The 13,491-nt window shown below is 40.0% G+C and overlaps 1 protein-coding gene and 1 pseudogene across 6 annotated transcripts in view; both read right to left on the minus strand.

Moving 5' to 3' along the window:
- Positions 1–13,491, minus strand: part of ERC1 (ELKS/RAB6-interacting/CAST family member 1) — a 368,179-nt gene that overhangs the window by 114,245 nt on the left and 240,443 nt on the right. The window lies entirely within an intron of this gene.
- LOC131766261 (small ribosomal subunit protein uS13-like) lies at positions 527–4,566 on the minus strand (annotated as a pseudogene).

A 13,491-nucleotide genomic window follows, 5' to 3' on the forward strand; every position in this document is an offset into this window, starting at 1 on the left:
CCAAGATAGACCAGTAACTGGCACAAACTGTTTCTCTCTCTATGAGATACAAGAAGAAATTCTGATAAATATTTTCCCAAAGTTCAAACAAAGATTTGAATATCCACTCAGTGATTCAGAAACAAACCTGTACACAGAATTACCTTACGTATATGCCAGGCTGATCTTGGAGCCTCAAATTAATCCTGACACGTTACAGCATGGATGAAACCTGAGTTCATCATGTGCTATGCGATAAAAGACAGTCAAAAAAGGACACACTGTATGGTTGGACTTAGAAGACTTTCCTAAATTAGTCAAATTCATAGAAACAGAAAGTAGAACGGTGGTGACCAGGGGCTGGGGCAAGGGGGAAAGGACGAGCTCTTTAAGGCAAGATGCAATGTTCTGGAGATTGGTTTTACAACAATGTGAATACACATTAACACTATGGAACTGCATTTAACAATGATTAAGATGGTAAATTTTATGATATGTGTTTTCTTTAACTGTATAAACTATTTATTAACAGACAGTGCCCACAAATTTATTTCTTCTTGGACACACCTGCAGTACGGCCACGGCGGCCCGTGGCCTTGGTGTGCTGGCCTGGACACCAAGTCCCCAGAAGTGGCACAGCCTCTGTGGGTCCAAGGATTCTCCGGTTGCTCCAGGTCTTCCCGGAGCTTGTTGTCCAGACCCCTGGCCAGCACCTGGCTGTGATTTCCATCTTTCAGGTCCTCTGTCTGCCTAAGAAACAGTCTGGGGTCCTGTACTGGCGTGGATTCTGCATGACGGTGACCACACGTTGCACCTCATCCTCAGTGGGCTGTGCTGGTCAGTTTCCTCAACACCACAAGGGCGGCTCTTTGCCCCACACCCGTAATTGCAGTGATGGCAAAGGCAGTCTTCCATCGCCCACCGATGTGGGTGCCCAGTGCTTGCAAATGTGGTGGACCTTCTCAGGGATCACTAGGGAAATGGTGGCGGCCTCAGCGCTGGCGTGCCAGCCTCCAGTGAAAGAGCTATGTTTTTTTTATGTCAATAAAAAATTTGAATTAGGGGCTACCCTGGTGGTCCAGAGGTTAAGAATCCACCTTCCACTGCAGGGGACGCGGGTTTGATCCCTGGTCGGGGAACAAAGATCCCACGTGCTGCGGGGCAACTAAGCCCGCGTGCTGCAGCTACAGAGTTCACAGGCTCTGGAGCCCAGGCGCCACAACTACTGAGCCCACGCAATCTGGACCCTGTGCACCACAACTGGAGAAGCCCGCACACCACAACAAAATATCCTGCATGCCGCAACAAAGATCCCGCATGCCACACCTAAGACCCGATGCAGCCAAATAAATAAATTAATTTTAAAAATGTGAATTAAAGAAAGGCAACTTCAAGTTAAAAAATATAACTACAGGGCTTCCCTGGTGGCGCAGTGGTTGAGAGTCCGCCTGCCGATGCAGGGGACACGGGTTTGTGCCCTGGTCTGGGAAGATCCCACATGCCACCGAGCCGCTGGGCCCGTGAGCCATGGCCGCTGAGCCTGCACGTCCGGAGTCTGTGCTCCGCAACGGGAGAGACCACAACAGTAAGAGGCCCGCGTACCGGGGAAAAAAAAAAAAAAAAAAAGAAATATATATATATATATATAAAAATATATAAATAACTACAACGCCTAGGAAAGCCTATTCTAGAGCAATGCCTAAACACATGGTAGACACACAACAGTTTTCACGACTGAATAGGTTAAGTAACTAAATTTCTCTAGTAGATGATATGTATTTCTGGGATATAGTTTATATCTCTGGGAATCCTCATTTAATCTCCCAATTCTGTCACGTATTTCCTATAGTACAGAATGAATGGAATTTCATGGGAAAATAGAAATGTTAATATCCAATGTTTTAAATCAGTATTTATTTGTTTCTCTGGAAGAACAGTAAAAACAGAGGTGGAATGAAGTGGCAAATACCACTGAGAGTTAAAATAACAGGAACTAGAAAACACTTTAACAAAAGGAGACCAGAAAAATAGCTTGTGGTGTATATATCATTCAGTGGGATATTATGATATTTAAAATAATGATATACATCATTAACTGATTTAGAAAGATGTTCATATTTATTGCTAGGTGGTAAAAATCTTTATATGGAGATACAAACAGAATGAAGAATAGTCATACAACAAATAATTAGTTAGCTCCAGGGTAGGATTACAAGTGATTTTAATTTCCCTCTCTAAATGTTTATGAAATATCTGGATTTAGACCTATTAGCATGTACTCTTTTATAACAAGAAAAAAATAAAACCGTTCCACTCTGATTCAAGTCCAGTGTTTCCTTGTTGATTTTCTGTCTAGAAGACTCATCCACTGTTTAAAGTGGGGTGCTGAAGGACCTGCTTTTACTGTATTCTCTACTGCTGCCTTCAGATCTGTTTGTATTTGCTTAACATTTTCAGGTGTTCCAATGTTGGGAACATATAAAATTATGACTATTCTGTCTTCTTGATGAACTGACCCCTTAATCATTACATAATGATCTTTTTGTCTCTAGTTACTGTTTTTGGCTTAAAGTCCGTTTTGTCTAGTGTAATTACACCTGCTCTCGTTTTGTTTCTACTTTCAGGGAATATCTTTCTCCATTCTTTCACTTTGAGCCTATGTGTTTCTTTAAAGCCAAAGTGAGTCTCTCGTAGGCAGCATATGGTTGGGTCTTGTTATTTTATCCATACAGCTAATCTATGTGTTTTGATTAGAGAATTCAACCCGTTTACATTTAGAGCAATTATTGTAGGTAAGCACTTCATAATATGCCATCTTATTCATAGTTTTCTGGCTGTTTTCTAGTTCCCTTGTTTCTTTCTTCCTCTCTTACTGCCTTCCTTTGTGAAATGGTGATTTTCCACAGTGCTATGCTTTGATTCCCTTCTCTTTATCTTTTGTTGAATCTACTGTAGGTTTCTGCTTTGCGGTTACCACGAGGCTGAAATAAAACATTTTATAGCTCTAATAGTCTATTTCAAGGTAGTAACAACTTAGATCGTACATAAAAACTCTACCCCTTTACCCACTCCCTTTTACGGTTTTTGATGTCCCATTTTATCTCTTTTAATACTGTGTATTAATTAACAAATTACAGCAGTTACAGTTATTTTTAACACTCTTATCCTTTAACTCCAGAATTTAAAAACTCCTGTTTTATATGAGTTAAAACGCCACCATATTACAGTATTAGAATATTCTGAAATTGATTATATACTTCCCTTTACCAGTGTGTTGTATATTTTCATGTCTTCAAGTCACTAATTAGCGACCTTTCACTTCAGCTTGAAAAACTCCTTTCAGCATTTCTGATAAGGCAGGTCCTGCCTTATCAGATGATAGCTCCCTCTGCTTTTGTTTGTCTGGGAAACTCTCTCTCTCTCCTTGGGTCCCTCAAAGGCAGCTCTGCCAGGTAAAGTATTCTCGGTTGGCAGTTTTGTTCTTTCAGCCGCTTGAATGTATCATCCCACTCTCCGCTGGGGGTAAGGTTTCTGCTGATAAAGCAACGGACGGCCTTATAGGGATTCCCTTGTAAGTTATTTAAGCTTTTTTCCCTCCTGCTTTTAAGATTCTCTGCTTGTCTTTGGTTTTTGACAACTTTATTATGTTTCTTGGAGAGATTTCTTTTTTCTTTATCAGTTTTATGGAAATAGAATCAACATAGAACACTGTATAAGTTTAAGGTACATGACACAATGACATATAGAGAAATGATTACCATAATAAGTCTAGTTAAGATCCATCACCTCACATAGTAGCAAACATTTTTTTCCCCTCGTGATGAGAACTTTTAGGGTTGACTCTCTTGGCAGCTTTCAACTATACCACAGATCAGTGTTAACTGCAGACTCCATGTTGTACATTACACCCGTGGGGCTTATTAATCTTATAACAGGAAGTTTGTACATCTTGACCACCCTCACCCAATTCCCCCACTGCCCACCTCCAGCAACCACATATCTAACCTCTTTTGATTTTTTTTTTTTTGCAGATTCCACACGTTAAGATCTTTCAATATTTGTCTTTCTTTGACTTACTTTACTTAGCATAATGTCCTCTAAGTCTATCCCATGTATTGCAAATGAGAAGATTTCCTTCCTTTTTCATGGCTGAATAATATTCTTGTGTGAGACATTTTCTTTAACCGTTCATCTGTCGATGGACACTTGGGCTGTTTCCACGTCTTGGTTATTATTGTAAATAATGCTGCAGTGAACATGGGGAGGCAGCAGATACCTTTTCGAGATAGTGGTTTTATTTCTTACAATATACGCCCAGAGGTGGGGTTGCTGGATCATATGGTAGTTCTATTTTTAATTGTTTGAGCAATCTCTGTCTTCCATGGTGGTTGCACCCATTTACATTCCCACCAACAGCGCACAGGGGCTCCCTTTTCTCCACATCCTCACCAACACTTGTTATTTCTTGTTGTTTTTTTTAAATGACAGTCATTCTAACAGGTGGGAGGTGGCAGCTCATCGGGTTTTCATTTGCATTTCCCTGAGGGTTAGTCATGCTGAACACCTTCCCACATACCTGTTGGCCATGTGAGTATCTTCTTTGGAAAAATGACTATTCAGGTACTTTGTCCATTTTAAATTGGATTATTTAGGTTTTTGTTGCTATTGAGTTGTATGAGTTCATATATATTGGTATCAACCCCTTATCAGACATGACTTGCAAATATTTTCTCCCATTTGGTAGACTGACTTTTCATTTTCTTGTTACCTTTGCTGTGCAGAAGTTTTTCTGTTTGATGTAGTCCCACATGTTGGTTTTTGCTTTTGGTGCCCTTACTTTTGGTATCAAATCCAAAAACTCATTGCCAAGACCAATATCAAGAGCTTAACCCCTACGTTTTCTTCTAGGAGCTTTACGGTTTCAGGTTTTATGTGCAAGTCTTTAATCTATTTTGAGTTGATTTTTGATTTTTTGTATATGGTGTTAGGACAGGGGTCCAGTTTCATTCTTTCGCATGTTATGGTCCAGTTTTCCCAACATCATTTATTGAGAGACTTTCCTTTTCCCACTGAGTATTCTTGGCTCTTTTTGTCATAAACTAATTGACAATATACGTATGGGTTTCTTTCAGGGCTTTCAATTCTGCTCCATTGGTCTATGTGTCTGTTTTTATGTCAGCACCATAGTCTTTTGATCGCTACAGCTTTATATATGGTTTGAAATCAGGAAGAGTGATGCCTCCAGCTTTGTTCTTCTTTCTCAGGATGGCTTTGGCTACTTGAGGTCTTTTGTGGTTCCATACAAATTTTAAAATTGTTTTTTCTACTTCCGTAAGAAATGCCATTGGAATCTTAGGAGAGATAAGGTGTCTATAGATAGCTTTGGATAGTACAGATATTTAAGATAATGTCCATATGTTAATTAATACTGAATATTAATTCTTCTAATCCATAAACACAAGATATCTTTCCATTTATTTGTGTCTTCTTCAATTTCTTTCATCAAAGTCTTAGAGTTTTCCATATATAGACCTTTTACCTCCTCGGTTAAATTTATTTTTAGTATTTTATTGTTTTGATATTATTATAAATAGGATCATTTTCTTTATTTCTTTTTCAGATAATTAGTTGTCAGTGTATAGAAATCCAACTGATTTCTGTATGTTGATTCTGCCCTGCAACTTTACTGACTTTGTTAATTAGATCTAAGGTTTTTTTTTGTCATATCTTTAGGATTTTCTATATATAAAATCAGTTATGTATAAATAGAGACAATTTTACTTCTTCCTTTTCACCTCTGATGCCTTTTATTTCTATTCCTTGTTTAATTGTGCTGGCAAGGAATATCGGTACTATGCTGGATAGGAAGGAGAGGATTTCTTTAAGTTGTTTTGTTTTGTGACTTATGAGGTTCATATACTTCAATATCCAAATCTCTCCCCAGATTTGGCAAGTTCTCAGTTATTATTTCTTTAACTAAGCTTTCCGCCCCCTTCTCACTCTCTTCTCCTTCTGGAACCCCAATAATTCACAATCGGTCCTCCTGATGGTATCCCACAGATCGTGTGGGTGTTCCTCACTCTTGTGTCACTGTTGTTCTCCTCTGACTGGGTAATCTCGAAGTTCATGTCTTCATTCTCACCGATTCTTTACTCTGCCTGACCAAGTCTGCTGTTGATGCAGCAGACTTTTCATTACACTCAATGAAATGAATGAAATTCACTGATCCTTCAATGGATCAATCTGGCCTCTCTTAGCCTGTCTAAGTCTGCATCTCAACCTTTCTCCCTTCACCATGCAAGAGACACAATAACTTCCAGGAGGCCAAGAGCCCCCACACAAGGAATCCTTCAGTTAGAGAAGGGAAGAGAGAGGAATTTCTTTTTGGCTCTTTTGCATGATTTATTATCTCATTAAACTTCTCATTTTGTCCCTATATTATTTTCCTGATTTCACCAAATTGTCTTTCTGTTTTCTTGCAGTTCACCGAGTTTCCTTGAAGCAGATATTTTGAATTCTTTACTGAGTAAATCACGGATCTCCACATCTTTGGGCGCCAGTATGGAAGGTTCTGGGACCCTTCAGTGGTGTCATGCTTCCCTGATTTCAATGTTCCTTTGATTGCCGCCTTCACGTTTGAAGGTGCAGCCACCACCAGGCTTTGCTAACTGCCTGCTTCAGTGCATGCAAACTCACTTTTGCTAGTCCAGTGGAGTGCTAGATCCTCTGTAAGCCTGGACTTCCACAAAGGCTCCCTTCTCTGTGGGAGACTGTTTAAGTCAGTGTTCTCCAGGGGCTCCCAGACCTCAGTCAAGAGGACCCGGAGCTGGTTCATGAGTCACTTCAGGATCTACAGTGGGGAATGAGGTCTGTCTGCCTATTACATACACAATGCATGGGTGGGTGATATTCCTTCCAGATCTCTCTGTGTATGATGACAGATCCTACAGCTCCCATAAAGACACTTTTATTCCTAGATGGATGCTGAATATTTGGGGGGGGGGGGCGGTAGATGGGAGGATACATCTTATGCCTCCACAATGCTGATGTCACTTGTCTTTCCACTTTGAAAAGTAAAAATTTACTGCTCTCCCACAAAGAACTGTTGACAAGATTAGACAGATACCAGAAATTGCTTCACGCAGTCTATCTATGGTTTACACAAGTGTTTCATCTGCATGGCATTTTGTTTTTAAGTGAACGTGAATGCTTTGACACTGTCCCACTTTAATCATTTATATTATTTTCCATTTCAATAATTTACATTATCTGCTTGGCCCTTGAATACATCTGAATTTGCTACTACAGGCTTTTAAGATTGAAAAATTGGACCAAGCAGCCACGGCAGAATCTCCTCACTTATGTAAATTGAACAGTGCACTCCTCACATTCAGCTGGCTGCTTTAAAGCTTAGAGTTATCTCAAATTCAAAAGCACGACAGTTTGGTGGGCAGGACTGCTTCCAGCACAGCAGGTACCGCTAAGCCTGCAAGCCCCTCCGGTTCCATCCGTCCTGGCTACGCTGAATAAATGTCTGAGCAGTTGAGTGTAAACTAGAAATCTTGCAAGCTAAGTATAAGGGTCACCACTGTGGCCAGAGCCGAAATCTGGGCCACCCAGGGCACATCACCAGAGCAGAATAAAAATATCCACAGAACTGTGCAGGATCAATTATTCAAGCCAAAACGAAACGAGCAATCCTTGATCCCTCCATTTCCTTCATCCCCAATATCCAAACCACCAGAATGCCAAAGGCTCAACTTACAAAACATATTATAGATTTATAAACTTTAAAAACATAAATTACACCGTGCCACCACCCTGGTCAAAATTCTCTGACGGTTCCCCACTCTATTTAGAATAAAATTCAAACTCCTTTAAGCCCTTAAATGACCTGGGTCTTGCCTACATCTTTGGGCACATTTCCTACGAATCCCCTCATTTATTATACTCAATGGTTTTGTTTCTATTTTTCTAACAGACCAAGTTCAATCCTGCATCAGGGCCTCTGTATTTGCACTAATTTATGCCTGGAACGCTCTTACCCCAGACAGTCACATGGCTAGCTTCTTTACAACATTAAGGAGATAAAGTTCAAGGAAGACCTAAAGGAAGCATTCTCAGACCCCCTCATCTAAAACACTCCCCACCCCCAACATACTAGAAAACCCCTCCAGCAGTCAATTTCTAATGAAAGACCTCTTGTATTTTCTTCCCGTTACGTAATCCTTGTCTGAAACTATCTTATTTGTTTACTTATTTTATGTCTAAAATACAGTAAAATGTATCCTCCACCTCCATAAAGTCAGGGTTCCTCTCTGTCTTGATCACTTGTGTGTCTCTTGATATTAGAGTACTTTCTAGCACATAATGCTACTTAATCAATGTCTGGCGAATGAATGAATGAACTGATCTTCAATAACTGTATCATTTGTCAGCAGCGATATGAACTTCCCATTGTCCCTTTCAGCTCGGTGTCTGAAAGCTCCTCCAATTCAATGGAGACTCCATTAAAATGATACTGAAGAAAGAGAAACAGGAAATAACTTCTGTTATGGGTTTATTTCCTGTTTGTGTTTCTTTAGTGTCAATATCAGATGGGAGCGCTCAAAAATTTCTAAAAGAGATAAAAAGCAGCAAAGGCACCGCCAGATGGACAGGAGTGGAGGAGTGTCCTGCAGCCCAGGGAAATGCAGTAGGAGGCTAACGGTGAGACAGGAGCAAGTCCTCCCTGAAACACTCCAAAGAAACTCAGGACTCAAACAAGCCCGTGGGCGGGACAGAAAGGAGGAGCCCCAAATAAGGGAATTCATTCAAACTCTAACTACTAACTCGCTGCAGCAGCTGTCCGTCCTCACTTTCCTATCTTCTTGTACGGGACATGCGGCTTATTATTCTCCCCAGCTGTAACAAGCAAGCAAGCAAGCGAAGAAATATGGCTGGGTCCTCTACGACACTCAATAAACTACTTAGGGAGACGTAAAGCTCTTATGTCAGAATTGACGCCCCCGGGTAAATTCTTCACTCTAGACCGGGGGGGACCCTCCAACCCGGATCTATGCCCATCCATCCTAAGGAGATGTCTGACAGTTAAAAAGTTCTGTTTATGTAACTAAAACTACTTGCCAGCTGCCTCATTCAGAGGAGAGGCCTGGCAGGAAAGTAAACCTATGAACACCACTAAAGGAATCTCAGTGCAGCCACCTATGCAATCAACTCAGTTCTTAAATATGAACGTGGACCATTAAGGATCATCAGACGTATGTGGAAAACCTCCAAAATGAAAGAGAAAATAAATAACAACTGAGGTAGAACGAGATACAACTCAGGACACAGACGAAAGTTCTTTAAAAGGTCTAATTACTTTTTGCAGAGACATTCAAGAAGATACTAAAGCTACAAAACAAAATCCAGGAGGTCATGAAAAAAGAACATTCAGATTATAAGACAGTTAAAACACTCATTACCAAATTTAAAAAATTCAAAAGGACTGAGAGAAAGTCAAGAAAATACCCCCAAAACTGATGAAATAAAACCCAAAGAGCTAAAAATATAAGAGAAATTGAGGATTAATCTAGGAAGGCCCCAAATCCAACTACCAGAGGTTTTAAAAGGTGAGACCAGTTAAAAATGAAGGAAAGGCCATTATCAAAAAATCTACAAACAACAAATGCTGGAGAGGGTGTGGAGAAAAGAGAACCCTCTTGCACTGCTGGTGGGAATGTAAATGGATACAGCCACTATGGAGAACAGTATGGAGGCTCCTTAAAAAACTAAAAACAGAACTACCATACGACCCAGCAATCCCACTACTGGGCATATACCCTGAGAAAACCATCATTCAAAGAGTCATGTACCACAATGTTCACTGCAGCACTATTTACAATAGCCAGGACATGGAAGCAACCTAAGTGTCCATCGACAGATGAATGGATAAAGAAGATGTGGCACATATATACAATGGAATACGACTCAGCCATAAAAATAAATGAAATTGAGTTATTGGTAGTGAGGTGGATGGACCTACAGTCTGTCATACAGAGTGAAGTCAGTCAGAAAGAGAAAAACAAATACCGTATGCTAACACATATATATAGAATCAAAAAATAAAATGGTTCTGATGACCCTAGGGGCAGGACAGGAATAAAGACACAGATGTAGAGAATGGACTTGAGGACACGGGGAGGGGGAAGGGTAAGCTGGGAAGAAGTGAGAGAGTGGCATGGACATATACACACTACCAGATGCAAAACAGATAGCTAGTGGGAAGCAGCTGCATAGCACAGGGAGATCAGCTCGGTGTTTTTTGATCACCTAGAGGGGTGGGGTAAGGAGGGTGGGAGGGAGGGAGAGGTAAGAAGCAGGGATATGGGGATATATGTATGCACATGACTGATTCACTTTGTTGTGCAGCGCAAACTAGCACAACATTGTGAAGCGATTATACTCCAATAAGATGTTAAAAAAACACTAAAAAATTTTTTTTAAAGTAAAAGAATTGACACTATATAAATTAAAAAAAACTTCCCTAAGTTCATATTCTGTCTAAGACCAAGAAAGGAAAGAGGAGTCTCTCTGAATATCAAAGAGACAAGTGTTTCATCACATAATAAGTAGGAAATGACCTATCAAATATTTCCTGAAATCAGAGGACCAATTTTAAGCCATTGATGCACCTTTTGATTACTATGATCACAACCATGACTGATAACAATGTTGATTTAATTTAATTCTCACAACAACCTAAAGAGGCGCTATAATTATTTTCATTTCAGAGATGGGAGAGACACAGATAAATTAATTAACTTATTTGAATTCACACAGCTAAAAAATGGCTGAGATTCTAACTCTAATTTTGACCTATATGATTAAATAGCAACATTACCAACAAGAATATGATTACTGAAAATACTGTAATCTGACAAGCCTATAAATCTAAGAAGCAATTTATAATAAAAAATTCTATTAATGGAAAAATGTTAAATGTCTCCATAGTGATGCAGTTAGCAAAACCCAGAATACAGGGCTAAGAACTTGGTTTTTTCCAGCAAATATACTGAAAGGGGCAAAAGAGATGGAAGGGAACTTAAAATAGACTTAAGAGACATATAAAGCAGCTTCAACACAGACATTGGTTTGGATGCTGAGTTCCACAAGCTACAAATACTCAAAAGTACAAACCATTTAGAAACAGTCTGGTAAATGTTAACACTAACTTTGATGGAAATAAAGAATTCCTGTTAAGTTTTTTCAGCTGTGATAATGGTACTGTTACCATGTTTTAAACAGAACTCTCATCTTCTAGAAATATACACTGAATGACTTAGGATAAAATAATATGATATCTACAATTTGCTTCAAAATAAAACAGAATGGGGGAAGTAAGAATACAGATAAAATAAAATTAGTCATAAGTTGATCACTGTTAAAGATGAATGACAAACACCAAAGTTCACACTGTTCTACTTGTTCAACTTTTAAATGTTTAAAATTTTCCATAAAAAAACCCACCCCATGTCTTGAACACTGGAATCACACAAAATGTTATTACTTGAATTACAGACTGAGTATCAGAAACTGAAAAACTATCTTATTGCATTTGATTGACTTATTAAAAAAGAAAAATCACAAGACACAAAACAACGAGTTGCCAAAGTAACGGAAGGGGCACAGCTCTTCTTGCCTAGTACACGGCGACATTCCAACTCATCATGTCAAGGTTTGCTGTTCACAAGTAAAGATTTTTGGTTACAGGAGTGTTTATAAAAGGAACATTGAGCAATGCAGAGGGTATCATACGTTACAAAAGTAATAAATTTTTTTGCTACGTATAATTGATTATTTTTAAATTTTAGAGACTTTCAAAGCCCAGCAACAGCCCACGTTTAGTAAACATTCATTAATTAAACCATGTTTGCACGTTCGCACTGAGCTGCCACCGTGTGGGGCAGGGGTGCAGTACTGGGGTGGGGGGGTGGGCAGACAGAAGAGGGAGCACACGCCTCCCTGCTGTGAGACCTGGAGGACAGTGGTCAGCGGAAGCATAGCCTCCATTGAGAACAACGAGAGATTCACCAGCGCCTGAGACTGAAAGCAAACCCTGGCAGGGGTACTTTAAGTACTGACATTGTTTTCAACTGCGTTTGAGACGATTCGAAAACATTCCCAGAAGTCAAATAAACAGGTGTAGCTAATAATTCTGGGATGCCTAACGTGGCATACTATATGCAGTATCAGATAGTTTTTAAATATATGTATCTCCCTCCTCTCTCTCTCTCTCTCTCTCTCTCTCTCTCTCTCTCTCTCTCACACACACACACACACACACACACACACACACACACACACACAGAGTCCTTCCAATGTTTCCTCTTTGCCTGGATTACAGTCACTGGGGCTATAACCTCTGACTTGCTATGTTGAGAGTAACACGATGTATATTCTTCTTTGGTCTCCATGAGTGACAGGTACCCTGGAAAGTCCACCTGTTAATCTTCTTGAGATGTATTCTAGGAAGAAGTAAAAATCTTGGCAGGCTCCAGAGTGAGGCAAGTGCACCGACTGGGTTCCCCTCCCACTCGGCCAGGAGGGCAGACTTTCAGGTTCATTATCACCTCAAGAGTATGCCTGTCAGCTGCCAAGGGTGAGAGAAGGCCGAGCCTCTTAAGGCGTCCTGGACTTTCTGACTTCTCTAAAGTAAAAGCAAATCCATAACAGACAGACATGTTTTAAACCTACTGCACCCATTTATCCCCTTTAATTTACTGGATCGATTAGCTCAGAGTAGGAAATGCCTAACACTGGATTTGCCATCACATGGCCACCATTCGAATACCCTTTTATCAGGACTAAGGGTGGGAAAGTGGACATGTGAGTTTGGGGGAGACAGGAGCACTGACTCACCTCTGATATGACCCTAACAAAGTGGGCTCGAGTCTGACTGAGACGCAGAGCTTGGAAGGTAACACAGCAGGACTGAAATCCTGGTAAAGAGAGAGAAGCACAGTGGGAGGGAGAAACAGCTAACAATGGTCTCAAGAAGTACTTTCGTGTTGCACATTTAAAAGAAGAAACACGTAGGGTCTTTCGGTTTTTTGTTTTGTTTTTTAAAGCAGACAAAAACAGAAAGCAATCATTCCTTCTAAGCAAAATATTTTCCCAACGTCTTTTCTATTTTGGAATGTGGGTTTAAGTCTTTAATTTCTCTCTGGGTAAAACGTGGCCACACAATTTCTCGGCAACTGGCGCGCTATTCTCTCTGCCCCCAACACTCAGACTTTAAAATTAGCATTACTCAGGTTTCACACACTACATCCTTATGCCCAACTTTCCTGTCAAAAGTATATAGAATATTCATATTCCTCACAAAACAGATACTGTATACCAACTGGGACCCTCTTCTTTAAGATATAAGATTACTTTACAAATGTAATTTTTCCTGTTGTGATGTTGGAGAAGCCTAGCAATAAGAAGAGAGATGGAAGAAAAAGAAGGTCTCTCAGTTCCTAGACT

This window comes from Kogia breviceps, chromosome 12, assembly GCF_026419965.1.
Source record: "Kogia breviceps isolate mKogBre1 chromosome 12, mKogBre1 haplotype 1, whole genome shotgun sequence".
Taxonomy (NCBI): Eukaryota; Metazoa; Chordata; class Mammalia; order Artiodactyla; family Physeteridae; genus Kogia; species Kogia breviceps.